This window comes from Phasianus colchicus, chromosome 2 (genome assembly GCF_987193195.1).
Source record: "Phasianus colchicus chromosome 2, bPhaCol1.hap1.1, whole genome shotgun sequence".
Classification (NCBI taxonomy): Eukaryota; Metazoa; Chordata; class Aves; order Galliformes; family Phasianidae; genus Phasianus; species Phasianus colchicus.
Genome location: NC_143437.1, coordinates 53,459,059 through 53,465,058, shown reverse-complemented (window position 1 = coordinate 53,465,058; position 6,000 = coordinate 53,459,059).

The following is a 6,000-nucleotide window of genomic DNA, read 5'->3' as shown; positions in this document are numbered from 1 at the left end:
GTTTATAAAGATATTTGAATGGGAAGTATCAAGAATGTAGGTGTGCTGCTTTGTGGCACAAGACACTTGGCTGGTATACCTTTCACCTAACATACTGTACTTCTCTTATAAATTATGGAAGGTGTTATCCTCTTCTTTGTGACCAAGAGATGAAAAGAAGTATCCAGTCACTGTAATCATGCAAGTCAGATTATTATGAGCACTTCTCAAAATATTTTTCTTTGCCTGTTACACTGTGTTCAAGGCAGGCAGAAACAGACAATCTGCCAAAAGCTGGAAAGGACAGCACACCACAGATTTCTTTTGTCATCTCTTGAGTGTACATTGAAGTTGCAGGTTCATTCAAGAGATCTTCAAAATCATTAGTCATGCTTTTTTGAGTGCTTTGCAAGACCAAATAATCAATTCTGCCAGACATTCAGTGATATTTATACAAATGTGCTCTGCTACTTTCATAGCCATATTAAAATAAGCACTTTTGTACAGAAATGTGTTCTGCTCCCCCTGTGTCTGCGGGTGCAGTCTGAGCCTGTCTGCCATGTCTGAGATATGGAAAAAAAAATATCTTAGGGAAAGATTTTTATTAATTTATAGAAGTTTTCTGCTTGTTCGTTGAAATGAAACAAACGAATCTGGGGTGGAGGTATCAGACTGCTCCTTGAGAACTTTGAAATTTTTTGTAATGATAGTTTCTTGTTGCCGAGATGATCTGGGGAAATTTAGATGCCAAATCAAGGATTTAGTCAGTCTCTTTCATTCTGTACAGAGCTATGAATCATGTGTCTGGGATTTTGTGGGTAACTCTATACAAGGCGTTTGTTTGCTATACTAGAAACTGTCCCCTACGATGCTAGTCCCCACAGAAATAAAATGATCACTGAAAAAAAAGATTTTTTCTTTGTTCATTTTGATTTTGGGTTTAAGCCAGGAAGCTGTCAAGATCCTCCTGTGAATATGGAATGCTTTCCTCTAGCAAATAACATTGTTTTATTTTAGAGTATAATTGGACCCAAAAGGTGCTTAATATTAGATTGAGAGCTCAGTAAGTCAAAAGTAAACATGATACAGAATGTCACACTTAGGATTATGGAGTAACACAAATACTATGCTAAAATACATATGGACGAGGTTAGAATTCCATTAAAAGATTTGTACCATACAAACAATATGCTCTATTATTTCTTTAAGAAATGATTTACTGAATTTCCATGGATTAGCATTTATTTCCAGATTGTTGTGATGATAACATGCATACTTTATGTCAAGAATGGTAACTGACCTTGATAAATTATGATGGGGATGGAGATATATTGTATTCCCATGAAAATTTGTGTCATTCTCCATGTTTTTTCAATAAATAGTTCTTGAGCAGCAAATTTTTCTCAAGAAAAACATGGAGATAGTAGCATTTAAGTCAACATAGGACTTCCAGGTTCCTAGTGTTTAATATGAAGTGGAATTTTATGTGGATGTTGTTTTTGCTGTTGCAGAGGAAACAGTAGTGCATCAATCCAAGACTTTCTCTGTGATTGGCAAACCCTACAGACCCTATCTTACATAAAGCTGCAATAAATGAAATTTGTTTTTGTGAAGCTGGACGGTGGCATATTTTCCTACAAAATCAGGGCAAGTTTTCATGCTCTGCTGTGTTTTCTATGCAAATATTATTTAATATTATTTATTATATATTTTATTATATATATAATATTATATAATATATAATATAGAATATAAATATATTATTTAATATTTAATCTACTTTAGTTTTAGATCATTTGGATGTTATTAACAGACTTGCTCTGTAATCAGTATTGCCCGTACCTATTAATTTCTGTAAGACTGAACAGGTACCCTAGTACAGGTCCATTCTGGCAAATCTGTTGTAATAAAGATGTTCAAGTGTAAAACCACTCCTTTTTTTTTTCCCTTTCTTTTTTCATTTTTCTTTTTTTTTCTTTCTAGGGGCATATGTAGAGCCATGCTCTTTGGTCAATATTTATGAAGCCTTTATCTTATTTCATTTCACACTGAATCATCCAGTACTTCCTTGTGTAATCACTGAATGGTAACTTCCATGTTTAAGTATGCTTCTTGGCTATACAGTACTGAAGAAGAGCTATGTTCATTCTGCTTTTAATCAGAAAGGTATCATATCATATGAACTTTGAATGCTCAGGAATCACTGAAAGATAGAGCTGAATGAAATCCTGTACTCTCAGGAAAACTGGTTTCTTTCCAACACATGGGAACATATAACTAAAGCATATTTTTTCTCTATTTCAGTTTCTGTCTCACAGTCCTAATATTACCCTCAGCTAGAAACTGATTGTTTGGAAGAACTGACTGTTTGTTACTGCAACATATTGCTATATTCTCCAGAAATTGTTGTCCTCACTGTTTCTTAATATCACTGCCACTGTTTCTTAATATCACTCCAAAGTCGGCCTAGACAGTTCAGTGGTCCTCTCACAAGGCAGCTGTTATCTGATGATCCAGGACAGTGACCTCATCTGAGAGTAGCTGGCTTCTGGGGTTGTGATGTTTGTTGTTGATTCTAAAACAGATTTCCTCTATCTTATACTGGGGAGTACAGCTGTGATGAAAAAGAATAGCTCTTGTGAAATGGAGAGACATTATGCTGTGTTCGAAAATGAAAACATGTAGGGATCTAAGGAGGCTTGTACTCTATCTCTGCATGAAAGCTAAAGAAAGGTGGAGTGGATAAGAAGCACTTCATACTGATTGAAGACAACATTTTCTAAAGCAAGTGGAGATACCAAATGACATAGGAAGTCCAATCCGAGGATTCCAAAGGAATTGGAATCTCAGCTGAGATTTTCAGTGTTGACTGTGATATACAGGGACATTTTCAGAAAGGGAAGTTGGCTGTGACCTACTTGTCTGTGCACACTGTTCTCAGTTTGGGCTGTCAAAAGAGCAGGTTATATAGATTTTAGGAACTTTAAGTTCACATAAATACCATATAGGTGATCAGTATTTATAAGTTGTTCCCCCCAAGTGACTACTTCAACATAAAGTCAAAAGTCAACTTGATCATTCCTTAATGATTTGATGCCAAAGATTCTAGCTACATTGCCTAGTGATAATGTTTGGTATCAACCAAAGAGAAAAAAAGCAAACTTTTCCCTTACACAATAAGTATCTTACTGCCTCCAAGTAAAATGTGACCAGATTTTCAAAATCTGCCCTGTTCTCTTGAAGAACAGACACATGAGAGAGCAAAGACAATATTTCAAGAGAGTTGGCAAGCAAAAATAATGATTTAAGTGTCATCTAAGTTTCAGACTAGTAGAATAAGTCTAAATGATAACTTTGTTGTCCATACTTTACAAAAAAATAAAACAACAACAAAAAACCCCTCCATGACAGAAATACTAGAATATTTCTTCCTTCTGCTAAACTTATTTTGCACCATGAGTGAAACTGCCTTCAAGAAATCGTTGCATCCTGGTCTCCAAACAGGAAATGAGGCTATTGATTGACAGTGAAACTTGTTTCCTTCGTCTTTACAGGAACAAGGAAATTATTTGTGTATGCTAGAATCTAAACTAAATTAGGCAATCTACTAATATGACACAAGCCTTTGCAGTACGTTTGCTGAAGTTTGTTTTTTCCTTTATTTTTCCTTCTTTGTTTTTGCTGATTCAGTGAAAGTAGTCTTCCGTTCACCAGCTAGGTTTGCGGAAGAGGAACTATTTTCTATTAGAACAATCCATGAAGTTGAAAAAGCAGAAACGTTTGAGCACATAAGCACTTCTCATGTACTGTGCTCAGCTGTCTTTTGAAATCTAAATGCATATAATGCAAGGACTTTTTTGTGTGTTACTGTGATGATGTTTCTCTTTGATTCACCTCTCATCACTATCTCTCCAGGGCATTTAGTCAGCCAGCCTCCTTGAGCTCTCCCCTTGCATCCATGAGTAGGAACAAAAGCTAAGCTGGTGTGATGGGAGGGTTTGTTATCTGGTTAGTGAACCTATTCCTCTCAAAGTGAATTGGTGGGGGGAAAGGTATCTAGAATGAGTTTTTCTTGCAGAACTTTACAATGTTATTCTTAAATTCTTAAAAGAAAAAGAAACCAGTGTTTTTATTTTCAGTGTTAAAATAACATTAAGAAACTGTAAAAGATATAACAGAATAATTGTGGAGCAATACAAGATATTCCAATTGTAATGCACTTTTTATTTTTTATTTATTATGTTTCATATTTTATTTTTTATGTTTTATTTTAAATAGGGTTATATTCATCTGGCATTACAAAAAAATACAATGAAAATTTTTCTTGGTTATCTTTAAATCTTTATTAATTATTATAATTAGAATTACATTTTATTTTATTGAAGGGGGTAGCGCGGTTAGAGATGAGGGTTAAGTTTGACTGGGCATTTGGTTTATATATGTCTCAAAAACAGCTCCCACCACCATCTTCCTTTCTGTTTCCTGACATACATTTCTTTTACAAAGGACAAACTGTATTTTCTCTCAGCTCACTATTGACTTTTCAATTGAGAATCACTATGGCAAAGAGTACAGAGATGAAAGATCTGCTGTTTATCTTGCCACACTATTCAGTCATGAGTAGTACCAGGGAGATAGCCTTGCTTGCTTCAAAGAAACAACCTTAACTTATGAATATTTAAAAGTTTCCGATGCAAACTGTCACTTTAATAAAATAATCCATGAAAAAGAATAAGAGAAAAAAAAAGAGGGTTACCTGCTGTCAGGGGGAAGTCTTCTGATACAGTTCTCTGTCAGCTTCCTGATGCTGGCAGTGTTTGCGATAAGAACATTGACATAGAACACAAGTGTAACTTAGATGCTCTTGAGTTCTAGCAGTCATTCCAGCACTAAGCTCACCATTTGTTTGCCTAAGTCAACACTGTGGCGTTCTTCATATATTTTTAACAAGTGTCCAGCTGCACTGAAAGATCTCACAAGATAGTATGAGACATGAAAGTAAGAGCTGGGCTGGACAAAAATTATTTTAAGGCATAATTTATGTCACACATAAATTAATCCCTTAGTAAGAAGAGTAACACTGTACTTCAATGCTAACTACATCTGAAAATACCAAAACAGGGTCTGCATTGTTTTAGACTTTATTTTGTATCTATCACTTTTAACAAATTAGCTTTCTCTGTGAAATAATTCGCAGGGCTTTCATGTCTCTTTCTTTGGTAACGTAAACTGTTCTTGCTGACCAAGGAATATGTTCTGACCTGACATTTTTTCTCTTTTTTTCTTTTTTCTTTTTCTCTGTGTGTGTGGGGGGGTGCGGGTGGTGGAGGGGTGGGGTGGGAGGGGGCTGGGGGAAGCAGCTATGGGAGATTCTGACTTTTATAGCCTGTCTTCTAGGCAGACATCTTCATTAGTACATATAGAGCTGTCTATATAAGAAATTCTGTGCTAGCTTGGAGGGCAGATATTGTTTACACAGAAAAATGCATCTTAGTTGTGATGTCAGAAGGTGTTGGGTACTAAAACAAAGAGTGGCTCCCAGCCTGAAAGATGAATGAAATAATTGCATTTCTTTGATGTATGAAGGGAGTGGGTTGTTCTCACCTACTAGCAATGTTTCCACTCTGAAAAGCTGTAACAGTACACAACGAGAATAAAAAGGGCAAATGTCTGCAGCATAGGTGAATGGAAAGATAAAAATTTGATTACCTGTGTTACTTCTGTTATTTGCCTCAACAGATTTGTTAATTTCTCCTCAGAAAATATCCAGGCAATAAGCACCAGGATGGACTGTTTGGTGGATTAGGAATTGGTTGGCTGGATGCAGCCAAAGGGTTGTGATCAATGGTTTCATGTCAGGGTGGAGACCTGTCACAAGTGGTGTCCCTCAGGGGTCTGTCTTGGGACGGGTGCTCTTCAACATCTTTATAAATAACATAGAGAGTGGCATCGAGTGCACCCTCAGCAAGTTTGCAGATCGCACCAAGCTGAGTGATGCAGTTGATACACTGGAGGGAAGGG